Source organism: Pinus tabuliformis, chromosome 2_2 (genome assembly GCF_031772625.1).
Source record: "Pinus tabuliformis cultivar Carrire ecotype Pingquan chromosome 2_2, CPIR1, whole genome shotgun sequence".
Classification (NCBI taxonomy): Eukaryota; Viridiplantae; Streptophyta; class Pinopsida; order Pinales; family Pinaceae; genus Pinus; species Pinus tabuliformis.
The window spans coordinates 1,209,294,219-1,209,310,108 of NC_142300.1; the positions used below are offsets into that span (position 1 = coordinate 1,209,294,219).

Sequence of the window (15,890 nt, forward strand, 5' to 3'; positions counted from 1 at the left end):
TTGTGTATATGAATTGTGTTTGTTTTATGGTTTTAATAGGTAAAATTTTGAATTAAATTATAATGATAAAAAAAAAATTAGTTTTATTTGATTTAGAATTTGAATTAAAGAGTTTGTTAGTTTATATTATGTATATACGATGTTTTTGGAATAAGGCTTTTAGATTTTGAATTTTAATTTAATTATTAATAATTATTATGTCTATAGAAATTTAACCTTTGTAGAATATTATAGAATGTCTTTGGTAGTATACACAAAATAAAACTCAGTGTAGTTATGTCTTTTTTCCCTTTTAATTAAACATATTAATTAAAAAAATGCCATATGAAATGAATTATGGTTTTTTGGGCATGTGGTATTGAGAACCCATGGTATTAGCCCATGGTATTGTAGGGATTTAGCCTACAAAAATGTCAATAATTATTATGTCGATAGTAGGGATTTAACCCCCTCATAATATTATAGAATATCTTTGGTAGTATACACAAAATAAAGGTTGAGTGTAGTTGTGCCTTTTTTGTCCTTTTAATTAAACACATTAATTTAAAAAAAAATGTCATATGAAATGAGTTATGGTTTTTTGGGCATGTGGTATTGAGAACCTGTGGTATTAGCTTACAAACTAAGAATTTCCATGATAAAGTGGGGGTGGACCTCCATAGTTAGGAATCTTCTTACATGTTTTTTAGAATATATATGCTGAACTTATATATTAATTCTTTATATCACTAATAATAATAATCATAATATAGTTATAATTTATTTAATTCTTATGATTTTTTAAATTTTAGCAACTTGAGATGTATAATGAAATAAGTGTTTTGGTGCTTATTATATTCCTATCCTCATTTGCCTGTCATGTTTCACCATTTTCAATTCATCTTCATTCTTTACAAAAACAAGAGGCATGACATATGCATACATATGAAACACTTGGCACAATCTTGCATATTCAAATAAATTAATAACAATGGTGATAGCAACATATGAAAATCAAGAATTTTAAGTACTCATGATTGCAATATAAATCTTCCATGCAAAATATGGTTGTCAGTAATGTGATAGTAAAAGCTCAAAGAAACAAGTCAATTAACACAAAAATAAATCACTTTCTTATGGCAAGATTGATGTTTACTATCATAGAATTGAGTATTAAGCATCATCACATGGCATATAAATAAAAATGAAAACACTTAAGCAACTAAAGAAACAAATATAATGTCTTATATGTTCATGAGGATCTTAATAATAATTTGGTAAAGCACTTAAACTATTTAAATAATGATAACAATTAGAAATGGAAACACCAAATGTACACAAAATATTTTGATTAAAAGGATCTTTTGATTAAAAAATGAAGTAGATGAAGTCCCAAAACTAGAATTTCTCTTTTAGGATGAATATAAACACTTATAACCCATTTTAAAATCTATCATAATACTATTATGGGATAAAAATATGATTTATACATGCTCTAGAAATTTTTTGAAGTCACCATATTTTCTTGAGATGAACAATTTGTTGACCGTGTTTTCCTTTTCCATTGACATTTGTGCTTCGATTGAAAAAAATTGTGTCCTTTTCCTTTTTCGTTGTGTGTAGGATACTTTTAATGGTGGGCTTATTCTCTTTGTTGGTTCTCTCTTTGTTGGTGCTTGACAAATATAAGATCCTTTCAACTTTATGGGTGCACTTGTGGAAATAGGCTCTTTTGCACTCCACTTTATTTCTATGGATATGATTTTTGTATGTACATTTTAAATGAGTCGATCTATGGGTGATTTTACAAGTGCCAACACCCTTCAACATTTATAAAGATGATGTCTAACAGATGTGTGCACTTGGATTTTTCAATTATTTAGATGTTGAAATTTTGTTTCTAATTGATCCCTGGTCATAGGCTTGTGGTCATAGTCCCTAGTCACGGGGTGGTTGGCCTAAGCAGCCAAGTGCTTATCAAACTGTCAAATCTAATAATGTGCACACATCAACAACGAGCTGCGAGTGGCGAGAAACAACCAACATGACATGGAAAGGAGATGAAGTGGCCCAATGAGATGATGACACATGGTGGTGACATGCACAAGATGACATGTGGTGGTCACATGTACAAGATGACATGTGACACCCTACAAATATCTAAATAACTTCTATATTCTTGGATCGTCTAATATCTAGATGGTGCAAGATACAAAATGACGACCATTGGAATATTGACCACCTCCCTTCTTCTTGAAATCTAGAATTGAAGTATTTTATTGTGGTCAAATTTTGTTTACATCTCTTAACTCCTGGATTCTTAGATAGTTAGATGGCTCAGTGAGCCCTTGTGCTCGAAATCCAAATTCGGTCCTTTGTGATGCCCTTAGATTTCTCAGACACTTTGAATATCCATGTATTCAATCTCTTTTAATATTTTAATCGGGATCCATTCTAAATTAAAACTTGCAAATCAACAAACTGCTAGCCTCTTGGATCACCAGATATCCGAATGACTTGGAATTTTGTATTTTGTTGTTTTTAGGTTGATTTGTTAGATCTTGGTTGTTTTATCCAAGGGCTATATACATTAAAAACCTTTGCAAAACTAGACCTTGGTGCTAGTCCCAAGACTGTCACATTGAAACTTCAAGATCGAATCAGAACCTGCCACATGTAATATTTTGTTGCATCATATCTATCATGTCACTACCACATCATATTCCATGTCATCTTTCTTCCACTTGTCATACGACGATGCTACCATGTGTGACTCAAAAAGAGCTACTTGGTCACCTAAAAGGGTTAAATTTGCCTACCATGTGTCTCATCTGTAGGGTGCCACATGCCATCCTATACATGCCACCACCACATGTCATCATCTCATTAGGCCACATCATCTCCTTATCATGTCATGGTAGCCTACTGCTCATTGCCCATTACTTTTTTTTACACATCGTCAGGCCCGATAATCGGTAAGCACTAAATTGCTTAGGCCAAGCACCCAGTGACTAGGGGTTGTGAGTGGAAGCCTTACCAACCATTACTCGCTACCTCTGTACTTCCACCTTTTCAACTTTGGTGTTGGTCTAATGGTGGGCCCATACCGAAATCATGATCAGCTGGAACCATGCTTGAAATTCAAAAATTCAACCTTGGTTTTATTTTTATTCGTGGGGAGTTATATGGAGTGCCATATATCATTGGAATGGTCTTGGAGAGGAATATCTAGTTAAGAACCTAGTTTTATTATTGGAGCTAAGGAACTGAAGAAGAAAATGCCTTCAAAGATATTACCTTCGTCCTTTACCTCAAGCTAGGCAACAACACACATACAAAACATCAATGATAACACACTTACCAAGCTAGACCCCTTGAACTTCAAACTTGACATCAATGACATAAACTACCAACATGCTCAATAACCTCCCTCTTTGGCATTGACAGAAATTCCACCAAACATTGTTGGTCATAGATGCTAGCACCACCAATTGGAAACACTCCAAACATTGCTTTTGATGAGCCAATGGTTAATCACTCTCCCCCTTTCTCACTCTCCATATTCAATATCTATGCACACATTTCATCGCATCTCCAATTTTTTCTTATTCTCCCCCTTTGACATCAATGGAAAAGGGATTAGTTACTCCCCCACTGACCATTTTGCTTCTAAAAAGATATAACATGATGTTTATATTAATTTGTTGCTAATAGGCTTCCCGAAATTTAGTTCTTCTTGAGTGATTATAACCATATTTGTACATATTTAGATGGTTTCCCTCATTGCTTGTGATGAAAAATAATGAAGAGAAGAGTGAGATATCACTCCCAAATTTTTCCTTAAATAATCAAAAGGTTATCGTGCAAGAGGTTTAGTGAAGATAACAACAACTTGTTCCTTGGTTGAGACATATTCTAAATTAGGATCTCATCAACCAGCTTTTCTATATGAAAATGGTACTTTAGGGGGATATGCTTGGTTTTTTAATGAAGAATAGGATTTTTTGGATATCCTAATTTCACTTGTGTTATCACAGATGATTGGAATGGTTTTATCATAAGTAACTTTCATATCTTGTAGAGTTTGTTTCATCCACAAAATATATGTGCAATTAGTTGTAGCTACTATATATTCAGTTTCAACAATAGAAAGAAAGATACATGATAACTTTTTGTTCAACCGAATTGCTCAGTGATTCCCAAGAAAGACACACCACCTCTTGTTATTTTCCTATCATCTAGTTTTCTATCCCAATAAGAATTTGTGTATATAGTTAATGAAAAATATTGACCCTTGGATACCATAGGCCATAGTCCATTGTAGCTCCTAAATATCTGAGAATCATCTTGGGAGCTAACAAACGACTTTGTTTGGGGGTTTACTAATACATTGAAACTACACCAACATATTTCATAATGTTTATTTGTGAGGCATTTAGATACAAAATACTGGCTATTATTGATGTATACAATTCTTGATATACGTCTGGTGACTCATCATCTTTGCTAAGCTTGCATCCAGTGACCATAGGAGTGATGACAACATAACATTCTTCCATTCCAAAATTCTTTAGCATTTCTTTGAGATACTTGCCTTAGGAAATGGATATACCTTTATCTAAATGAATAATATTCAATCCAAGAAAAAATGAGAGTTCCCCAATCATGCAAGTATCAAACTCAATTTGCATATATGCCATAAATGTTTAGCTGAGTAAATCTACATCACTACCAAAAATGATCTCATCAACACAAACAACGATAATTAAAATATTTTTGTTCGTAGTTTTAATATACAAGTTACTTTTAGTTGTTCCTCTTTTGAATCCTTGCTGTTATAGATACTTGTTTATTCTAGAATACCATGCCCTGGGTGCTTATTTAAGTCCATACCATGCCTTCTTCAACCTAGATAATACCTCAGTATTTTTGTATAGCTAAAATACTTCAGTTTGTTCTATGTAAACTTCTTCTTCAAGCTCACCTTTCAAGAATGTTGACATTACATCCATCTGATATACTTCAGAACTTTTGTTGCAAACAAAAGATAAACACACTTTATTTTCCTATAATCTTGCAACAATTAATTTAGATAAACTAAGTAGATGATTTTGAACATATGAAAATTTTGAGAAATGCATGGGAGAACTTGAAGGTTCATGAGGTAAACTTACAATTAGAATTCTCCCAGGTATGCATTGACATGTTCATTGTCATCTGTTTTCAATTTTTCTTTTCATTAGTTTATTTATTATTTCTGTTTTTCTTCTTTTGCAGGTCTTCATTAGCTTGATTTGAAGACATGATTTTTACAAGAAAACTTGATTAGATTTAGGATAAAGCTAGTAATCAGCACTTACCAAACCATTAACATGTTCAAGGAAGTATCTTATTTCTTATCAGAAATACTTTTGTTTTGTGTTGTGTATTAATGTTTCTCTGCATATTTCCTTTATTTGCAAATTTAGCGATATGAGTCAATAATCATAATTCTGCCTCTCGTTGATGCAGCTAAAATGGAATGTTGGACTCTTTCTTATTTAGATTTGTCATAAGCAAAGGAAAAATTACTGTAGCAGTTGTAAAAGTGCTCTTATACACCTTTGACCAAAATTGATTTGAGTCTCTATACTACACTCATTAACCTATCTCTTTGGTTTGTATTATTTTGTATGTTTATTTTGAAAAACATATTCTGAAATTTGTCTCGTGAGATCCATGAGGTCGATTTTATTTCTCCACCTGAATTCATCAGTCTCAGAATCTCGTAAAGACACATCCAATTGTGAGTTTATGATACCATGTTTTTATCCAATAGTAATCTTAGGTTTCTTTGGTTTCCATTTAAAGGATTTTACAAGAAATCTTTTCCATACTAGGTTGTTATTATGAATCAATGTAATTTTCTTCCTGCGGTTTCGTTTTTCACCTCTTTCCATCTCGGAATCCTTTTCTCGGAAGCTTATTTTTAAAGACAAATGTAAGTTCTCTTGAAATCGATTTTCACAAAACTTTAAGGTTATTTTCTTATCGGAACAAGCATCATTGAAGCTATTTTATAAAACTCTTACGAAATTGTTTACCCCCGATATCTGAATGCTTGATATACCAAAAAGACAATATTCCTATGTGATACATTTAAAAGGCATTCGTTATCGGGTATGTTTAATATCATAAGTTTTATTTATGAAAATTTATGAAATGATTTTGTTCCAAGGTCTTGCTTCCCGATGCTTTACTTTAATATTCAAGACTTCTATATATTGGGACTTCTTATATCGAAAGTGAAATTCAATTAAACTTCCGAAGAAGAATTTTGCAGAAAACGTTTATGATGCAAAGTCCTTTTTTATCAGAGTTATGTCCATCGAAGAATTTTTATTCTAGAAATATTGTTTAATAGAGTTCTTACCTTTAACACGTCATTTATCAATGTCTTCCATATTGGAACTTTTTTAACTCATAGTATCCATATCAGACCTCTCTATTTTGGAGCATTGGAATATTGTAACTTTATTTCAAATCCATTCCTGATATCCGCACTCTGAAATCTAGCATGGAATTTCTCACGTATTCTGGCGTCTTTTCACTTAAAGTAATATAAGAGAGGTTTGGGTTCCCGACATATGGAAGAAATTAAAATGGTGAAAAGGAAAAGAAAAAGACACTCTTGAGCAACTATTATGGTAATGCTGCCAGCTGGGAAGTAACTTTGGAATATGTAAAGGTAATGGGTCATGCTCGATTTATGTTTGCGTTTTTTATATATCACTCTATACTTATCATGCAAAGATTCATGTCCTCCCCTAGTGTTCACAAACCATTATTAAATTGTTTGGGACTTGGTCTTGATTCTTGACATTTTATAAAATCATGGAGTTGATATGAAATTTGAAAAACGAAGAGAACAATTCCACTGCAATTCATAAAGAAGCATATTTTCAGTCTCATTTCTGATGGATTTGTTTTATTTCTGATTCCTTGAACATGAGACATCGTTTTCCTAGTTTTACATATTGCTTTAATAAGTTATGATTTTGAGCCAATGAAAAGTACATTGAAAGCCACTTCTTCACGCTTTTACTTCCAATTAAAAGAAGAGGTTAGCTTTTGTTGGAGAAACTTGTTTTCTCTCAAGTAAAATTATAAATAAAATTCTCCAATGGTAAGTTTCTTATGCTCACTTTCATTCTTTTCATTTTCTTTACATTTTTGGTTTCAATTTTGTTTTTAGTTTTGATGATCTCAAACTCTGTTTTGCAGGAGTTCGAGAATTGCTTTGCACCCCTATCAGCTCAGATTTGGCACTAATTCTCCTTTTTTTTGTTACCTTTCAAGTTCTTGGGAGAAACAATAATGATCCTCATCAAGTTAGCTAAATCAGAGAGTCCCTGAACTTTTTAATTTGCTTCACAAGCTTTGTTTTTGTTGAAAAAATATTAAGATGTTTTTTATGCAGGCAAAGACTTCTCATTTGGCTTAATTTCGCCTCATGACTAGTATTTCCCTTACAGGTTGGAAATCTAAATGTTTGTAACTTCTTTCACTTCAGTTTGGATTTATTTTTCCTTTTTGTTGATTGGTTATAGTTTGATTTTGGTGACTCTGCCAAGATTTATGTGAAAGGCCTTTTCCTCACCCAACATTGGTTGGCAAACATGAGAAATATTTACTCTATCGATTTAATGGTTTTCATTTACCTTCAAGGTGTATCTTTATGGAATCCTAAATCCCCCTTGATTTAAACCTTTCTCATGGAGGAACATGCATATTTTCTAAGTGATATAGTTCACCTTTTAAAGGAAAGAACTGACCCGAGTTTAACTCAATGGATCCTTCCCATCCCTCCACTTTATAAAAGTCTCCGGGTTGATAGTCGCGAGGAAAGATTTTGGAGTCAACATTATGGAAGTATTATATCCATTTGGTTAAGTCTCTATTACCATCCCACCCCTTTCACTCAGGTACATCATAAACTAAATCTCGCAAATGTGCTTATCAAAAGGGTGATCAAAAGGGGAAGCATGGGGAATATAAGTAAACTCGTTGGGGCTATAGACGCTTGCTGGAAGCAGGTCCATGCTTGTATGGCATAAAAGACAAATTCATCGAGGTATTGTTCAAGCTCACCGACAGCAAAGTGATGTCAGAGACCATTCATATTGATGGATATATGCTTTATAAAAAAACTCATATATGTAGTTTCATCTATTTTTCATACGAGGTAATCTTAAAATACAAATTTTCCCAAAATTTGTATTCATAACATTAGACTTCTTCAGTGTGAGTACTTATCTTTTTAAACTTATATTGCTTAATTCATCTAACATGGGACCCAAGCGAAATGTTTTATCGTTTGACGACTTAATAAAATTCCTCATTTTTAACCTTTGGGTAAATTGAATTTCATCATTTGTTTTAACCAAGAGAAAATTGGTTCTTTCTCGTGTGGCGCCATTGTTGATGTGAAAACACAACACCCCCATTTGACTTATTTATTTCAAATAATGGGGACTCTTTTCATAAATTTTGACTTAAACACCTTTTAATATTTTTCTTTTGGTTAAGTGTCCTACAATTTTGTGAGATTTTAATTTTCTTCAATTTCTATTCTGTTTACTTCATTGCATTCTACTTTCTACTAGCTTTCCATCAATTCTCGTTTCATCTCATGTGGTTGCACGGTTTGCAAATGGCACTCCTCCGAAGTTTGATAATTTTTACCGCATGGGCTAAAAAAATGTACAAAATGTATATTATTTTGATTTTTGTAAATTATTTGTAAATATTGATTACTAGTTAATTTTGACTAATTAATTCATTTTTCGCTAACGGTCCTACAAAATTACCACAGCCAAATTGTAAAACAATTAAAATTATGGTTTTTTCGGATTTCAGAACTCTGTTAAATTCCAATTTAAAAGAAATTATGTGATCCAAAATCTGAAAAATGAAAAATGATTGTAATTCGTTATGCCGTGACTTTTACACAGGTGGTTGTAATTTATGAAAAGGTCCCACTCCATGTGGGCCTCACCTTACCTCCTTCCTTTCTCATTCAATCGAGCCTCGGTAATTTTTATAGCTCAATACCTTATAACTCCTCCCTCTTCTCTCTTCCTCGGAAATTAAAATATTGAAACTTTCGCTTAATAAAACCTCCGATATATATAATCTTCGATGGTCTAATGTTGTCATTCCATATGGCCCCATCATCTTCCCTCATTCCATTTCATTTTATTACATCTCTGAAACTTTCACCTCCGATAAAACTCTATCACACCTTATGCCTCCCACCTAACTCTTATTCCTCCCTCTTATAAGCTCTGATGGCCGATGCCCGATCCTTGTTCGTACCTTGTTATTATCATATGGTTTGGAATATTTAAAAGGTTTGGTAAAACGTTGATTTAGGTACGGTGACATATAGGGGATTTAATTGTATATAATATTGTTTTAATATTAAATAATGTATATTATATTATTGTTTAATAATTTAATTAAATTCAAATTTTCATATATAATTTAATTTTGGTATATAATTTAATTAATTTGTAAATAAATTAACATATAATTAGTTTAGTTTAAGTTAATTTAATAAATTGTAATTAAAATATAATATTGTTTTAATATTAAATTATGTATATTATATTATTGTTTAATAATTTAATTAAATTAAAATTTTCATACATTATATAATTTAATTTTGGTACATAATTTAATTAATTTGTAAATAAATTAACATATAATTAGTTTAGTTTAAGTTAATTTAATAAATTGTAATTATAATATAAATTAACAATTTGTATATATATAATTCAATTTATAATTTGTATTAATATATTATTTAATGTTTTAGGTAATTAATAATTATTAATTGGATAAATTTAGATTAAATTTTTAATTAAATTTTATGAATTTTAGCCAAGGCATGATTTTTTCCAGAATTCTGACATTTTTGTCACTTCAATTTCAGAGAGGCATACTTCAAGATTCACTCAACCAAATGAAGCTTGCAATAGCTCGTTGGAAAGCTAAGAGAAAGGAGAATAATATGAGATGTTCAATTTTAGCAAATTTCATCATTTAATGATCCATAAATCCATCAGAATAAAAAGTGACGAATTTGCAACAAAAAATAGTTTTTTTATTTTGATTTGGGCAAATTTGATCGGCTCTGGGAAACTGTTGTCAATAATTCATTCCCAACAATACCAAAAGGCTGATCAGATCCATTTGAAGCAATCATAGCACGATAATTTCTTTAGGTATTAATTTATTTTTAAATTAACAATTTGTTGAGAAGTGGTTTTATTTCTGAATTTTCATTGATTTTTGGCAGGTGAGTAGTTGGGGAGATGAAGAAGAGAAGACTTGGAACAATGGAATTGCACCAACAAGAGAGAAAGAAGAATTTTGGCCAATTAAAATTCCTTGTTTCAAATTTATTCTCCAACAACTCTCTCATTTTAATTATTATTGTAATTATAAATATGTCTTTTGTAGAATTGGATAGGGGGTTCCGAATTTGAAACTTGGGGAGGAAATTCTCGGCAAAGAGAGGGATTTTTGCACTAATGTAGAGAGCAATATTTTTGTAGAGAATTCGCTAGTTTGGACTAAACTCGTGGAGATTAAAAGAGACATATTTCAACTTTGTTTCATGCTATCATGAAATTTTCAGAGAGTTTTCATGTACTCAAAGGCTATGATTAAATATTTAATTTTTGTACACTATTGTTGGAGATAAACCCTGATTGGTGGCCTACATTTAATAAAATTTGAGGCAATTCTTGATCAAGATAAGTATATGTTTTTGAAGTTTTGCACTATCGCAAATTTATTTAATATATGCTTATCTAAATCATTTGAAATCTATCTTTTAATGATGGATCTAATTGCCATCAAGTTAAATTATGAATTCGAATAGATAAAAATGACATACTTGTTAACTAGTTAGCAAATTCATGTCAACTTTATCTTGGTTTTAATAATGATTGTTTTATGAGAACTATTTCCTTAATGTAGTCATATATGTTTTAGTTTGAATTCATTTTATTTGAATTTGGATGTATGTGCATCAGAGGTCTCATAACTATTCACTAGATAGATGAATACATATACTTGCTTGAACTATTGATAAATCTTGGAACTATTTCCCCGACTTATTGACTTCATTTTTTATTTCAAATTCAAAGATGGTTCAAAACCCCTTTTTACCTTTCTCTTGGTTGAGAGGGGAACTAATTCTTCTTTCAATCGAGATAGATTTAGGATTTACTTTTTGTTACTTAGAGTAGATCAACATTTAGTTTTAATTATTGCATTCTAGAAGCCCTCTTACACAGAGGCAGACTTTAGAATGGTTTGGTTGAGTCATTAATTCAGCTTAAGGATCTCTTTCTTGCATGAGCTCTGCAAGAGGTCAGATCTTATGTTTCTTTCCTATTGGAATGTAATAGACATACTATAAGCCAGTAGAGAAAGAGAGGGGTAACTAGACCCAATTGAACCAGTTGGAACCACCCTTCCAAACAGAAAGGGAGTTGATTTAAGGTTTTGTATGTGTGGTCTCCCTTACATGTTGAAAAGGTCATTTCAGACCATCAACACTACTCCAATCTCAACCTCGAACAACTATAGTCGTCTTTTGAGCATGCAATCCCTTGACCTAACTTCTAGGAGGACCTTCGACAAGTGTGTAAGGTGATCTAGTCAGCAATCCCGCGTAGTGTCTCAATGTCCAAACTATCAACACGTACTCAACCTTTGGTTGCAAGATCGCTATAGGGGTTGCCAGAATCTACAAACCTTCTTTTGCAAGCTCTTTAACTAACGTAAATATTAGAAAATGCATAAAAATGAAGGCGTCTAGATAGAATAACATATTTACCTTCTAAATTTTGAATAATATGCTAATTAGATTCATTTCTCCAACTTTGCATCAAAGAAGTATGGATATGCGTGGTAAGGTAGGTTCAAAATGGTAAACAAGGGACAAAATGGGGGTATGTGAGGGTAAAAATGAGATAATTTTGGGGCCTCACAACTTCACTTAACATTAAAGAGTACTTTGTTTCTCTCTCCCCTATGCTAGTCTTTACCTTTACCTCTATGTTAATTCCTAGGTTACTTACCTAATTTCTCTCGGCCTACATTTGCATGAACAAAATTTTTCTTAGTAAACTGATACAAAAATAAACAAATTATATACCTCTTGTTGTAGCTCAAGCTCTCACCTAGGATGAAAATTCCTAATCCCAACAAGTTATCCAAGAAGTAGCTTTTTAGGCAAACCATCCACTATCACCTTAGATGCCTTTCCTCTCACTTCAAACCCATAGAAGAAAACTTCCTAACCTAAGGAGGGCGTTCCTAATGGTCCAAAATAAGTCACAATTGCGTTCCTAATGGTCCAAAATAAGTCACAATCATCAAGTAATTAAGGGAGATTTAAGAATTGGTTTGACTAAGACAACTCGATATTACCTACACTAAAAGTAAAGGGAGATTTAAGAATTGGTTTGACTAAGACAACTCGATATTACCTACACTAAAAGTAAAGAGAAAGGTTGTGTAGGTGTGAATAGTAGAATAAACGGTTGAATGTAAATAAATTTAAGATATCCAATTTAGACAAAACAAAAATTATTCAAATCTAAACTATTATTGGAATATTAAACATAATTATTATCATCTATTTTTCATATCATCAACATCAGCGTCAAATAATTATTCAAATCTATGCTATTGTTGGAATATTAAACATAAGAATTATCATCTATTTTTCATATCATCAACATCAAGATCAACAGTCAACAATCTTATTATTATCATCAATCAACAATCTTATTATTATCATCATTATTATCATCAATCAACAATCTTATTATTATCATCAGTGAATCAAATGTCAATGGTTTTGTTTTGTAATGATAAACTAAGATAGTGCCAAATGTATTAGAGATATTGAAAAGCAGTTGGGTTGAACCTTTATGATGACATATATAACATGAACAACAATTGTGTCATTAATGCCTTATTAGTCCCTGCCATCTGGCAATGTCCAGGGACTATAGTAATCGATTTGTGATGTTATAACATTAAATCACCTGTTTGTTTGTTATTAGTCGCTGCCACTTATTAACCAAAGTTTTCAAAGGCATATGGTTTTCCTATTTTATATAAAGCAAAGTTTCCACAGGCATATAGTTTTGCCATCTTATTTGGCCTCTTCCCGGCATAGAGGGAAGAACCATATGTTATGTGTTCTTATTTCGCAAATTTGAAACTAATGAAATAGTTGAACAGATATTAAATGCTATATTCGTAACCAAGTTTCCATGTTCTAATTGTTCTTGTGCATTGAACTTGCCATGTGGTGCAACAGCTGCCAGCTTTTGCGCTGCCAGCTTTGACAGTTAGACAACAACACCACCGGTGATGCATGAAGGTGAAATTCGACCATTCAATAAGAAGACCGCTCCGCTTCCCACATGCTGGAAGTTGATTTTCTATCTATTTTCCTTTTGCTGCATCCACCATGCTTCAACTCCGCTGTCTTTGTTGGGGCTGGAAGCTGATTTTCCATTGCAGGCTTCAGCTCCCCTATCTTTGTTGGGTAGTTGGGTAGTTTTGTTGCAGAGGCATTCTTTTCTGAACTGGAAAGGGGGCTAGCCTTGCCCATCGAATGAATCACTGTTGGCAATCTCCCAAACTGCATTGTGTTTGCGTGGACTCATACTGTACCATCTCCATTGTCCTACCTGCGATACCAGTCAGTCCATTGAGGTTCAGATGGTGTGATTTTTGTCCTACCTGCGATACCAGTCAGTCCATTGAGGTTCAGATGGTGTGATTTCATTTAAGCGAAAATTTTTGCAACGTGTTTCTCAATTATTCTATTTCTCTTTTAGGTGGGATTCTAATGTTATTTGTTAATTAATGTTATTTGTTGATTAAGATTATTAGAAGAGACGAGTGATATGAAAATGACAGGTGGTTACTCACCCAGGCAACTTCAACGGCAGAAATGTCTGTTTGGCCTCCTTCGTACAAAAACTTGACAGCAAGAAAATTCGGGTACGCACTGCTTTCGTCTACCTTGATAGCCATATTTTGACCTGGATACTCGCATGGGACTCTGCAATAATACGCGCAGTTTTTCTATTTCAGGAAGTAAATAACTAGAGTTTTCTATTTCAAGTAAATAGTAAATACGCTGAACACTTATGCATCTATTTCAGATGAATACCAGCGAGATAAGTGACAAGTAGATAACCAAACTATTTCAGGTATTTTAATAAGCAGTTTTTTCTATTTCAAGTATTTTAATAACCATTATCTTCTATTTCAAGTAGATATAACACTTATGCAAGTGCATCTATTTCAGCTAAATACCGACCGAAATAACTAGCAAGTAAATAATGAACAATTTTTTCTATTTCAAGTAGATAATCAACCTAGTACATAAACTTAGCACACTTTTCTGTAAGAGATTTCCTAAAAACAATGTCGAGAGGAATGGGAAAAAACCAGAGATCTACCTTGAACAAGCAACGATCTTCAAGTAGCTTGATACAACTGTTCTCCCTGTCTTTTATATATCCCGCCTCTCTGCTGTTAACAATCCCTTCATATTCTGCAATAGCTGCCCATCCATTTTCCAATCTTGTGGAAATATGGCACAATACAGAAAGCAATTCTTTAATTTCGTAGGCAGACTATTATAACTCCATTTCAGTCGGTCGTACATATCTCTATCAAGACGAGGATGAGCCGCTGAAAAATGAGCAATATTTTAAGATTTCTGAAAAGGATCTACATGCATTAAGAGTTTTCTACTCTGACTAAAGCATCCTATAAAACCCAAGACTCTGGTTGCATCACTTACATGGGATTTCTTAAGATTTCCAGCAATTGCCACTGCTAAACCCTTCAAGAATGCAGTTCCAGAGTTTTGAGATTGTCCAATTGTGCCTTGATTTTCCAAGGAACCTTTAGAAAGTGGAGGCAGAATGCGAACGAGCTTCTTTCCCTTTTGTGATTTAAACCACTGCACAGAAACAAACCTAATCATGTATGCAAAATAATGTATATTTAAGAAACAAAAGAGGCACAACCATTGAATAAAATGTAACACCCAGGAAATAATCCAACCTGCTTAAGATAGGCATTATCTGTTTCCTTCGGAATTTTCCATTTCGCTTTAATACGTTCAGGATTGGTCGTTGAGAAACTACATTTGCTCCATGCAGAAAGATAGCCTAGACATTTGTACTGACCACCAGAATATTCCAATCCACCTTCACAGAGTATCTACAGTAGTCACCACGGAAAACAAGGTTTTCTTCAAGAAATAAGGACTCGCTGTATGAAATCGTGTAAAAACTAAGAAATCCATGGGCAAATCAGCCTCTCAGGGTAAAAAATGTTTACAGTGAGTCTTGCAAATATTATCAGGGTTTGAAGGCAAGAAATGCAGTTGGTGAAATTCCAGCTTACCAATAATGGCGGTCACTGTAAATCCAGAGCGATTCCCTCTGAACTGAGCTATTCGAATGCAATAACACTTAATTGCGGTTACTCTAGGCTAATGGGAAATGCATGCACTGCTACTGACACGTGAAATCCATGCAAAAGGCAATATTTGTGTGTTGGAGCGACTGCTATTCTGCGCTGTTGGATTGGCCCGCGGTGCCATTGTGGACCGACGATTTCCATGTTAGAGTAGGGCCAGCTGAGCTTCCTCAGCAATCATTAAAATTTTAAAGTCTATATACTCCCTGTTTCTGTGTATATGTCTCATTGGTTATGCTAAAGGCCGATAATGGATAAGGTGGACAAGCGGAGGCATCGTTTAACATTAAATCGGAGATCTGACATTCAGCATGATCGTCATCCGCGTCCAG

General features: G+C 33.0%; 1 long non-coding RNA gene across 1 annotated transcript; it reads right to left on the minus strand.

Moving 5' to 3' along the window:
* Positions 1–14,056: 14,056 nt before the first annotated feature.
* On the minus strand, positions 14,057–15,550 carry LOC149197830 (uncharacterized). Its single transcript, XR_016254235.1, has 5 exons — positions 15,484–15,550; positions 15,139–15,297; positions 14,873–15,034; positions 14,526–14,760; positions 14,057–14,122 (listed from the first exon to the last, which is right to left on the minus strand). It is a non-coding gene; the product is annotated as an uncharacterized LOC149197830 (long non-coding RNA).
* Between the last annotated feature and the right edge of the window lie 340 nt (positions 15,551–15,890).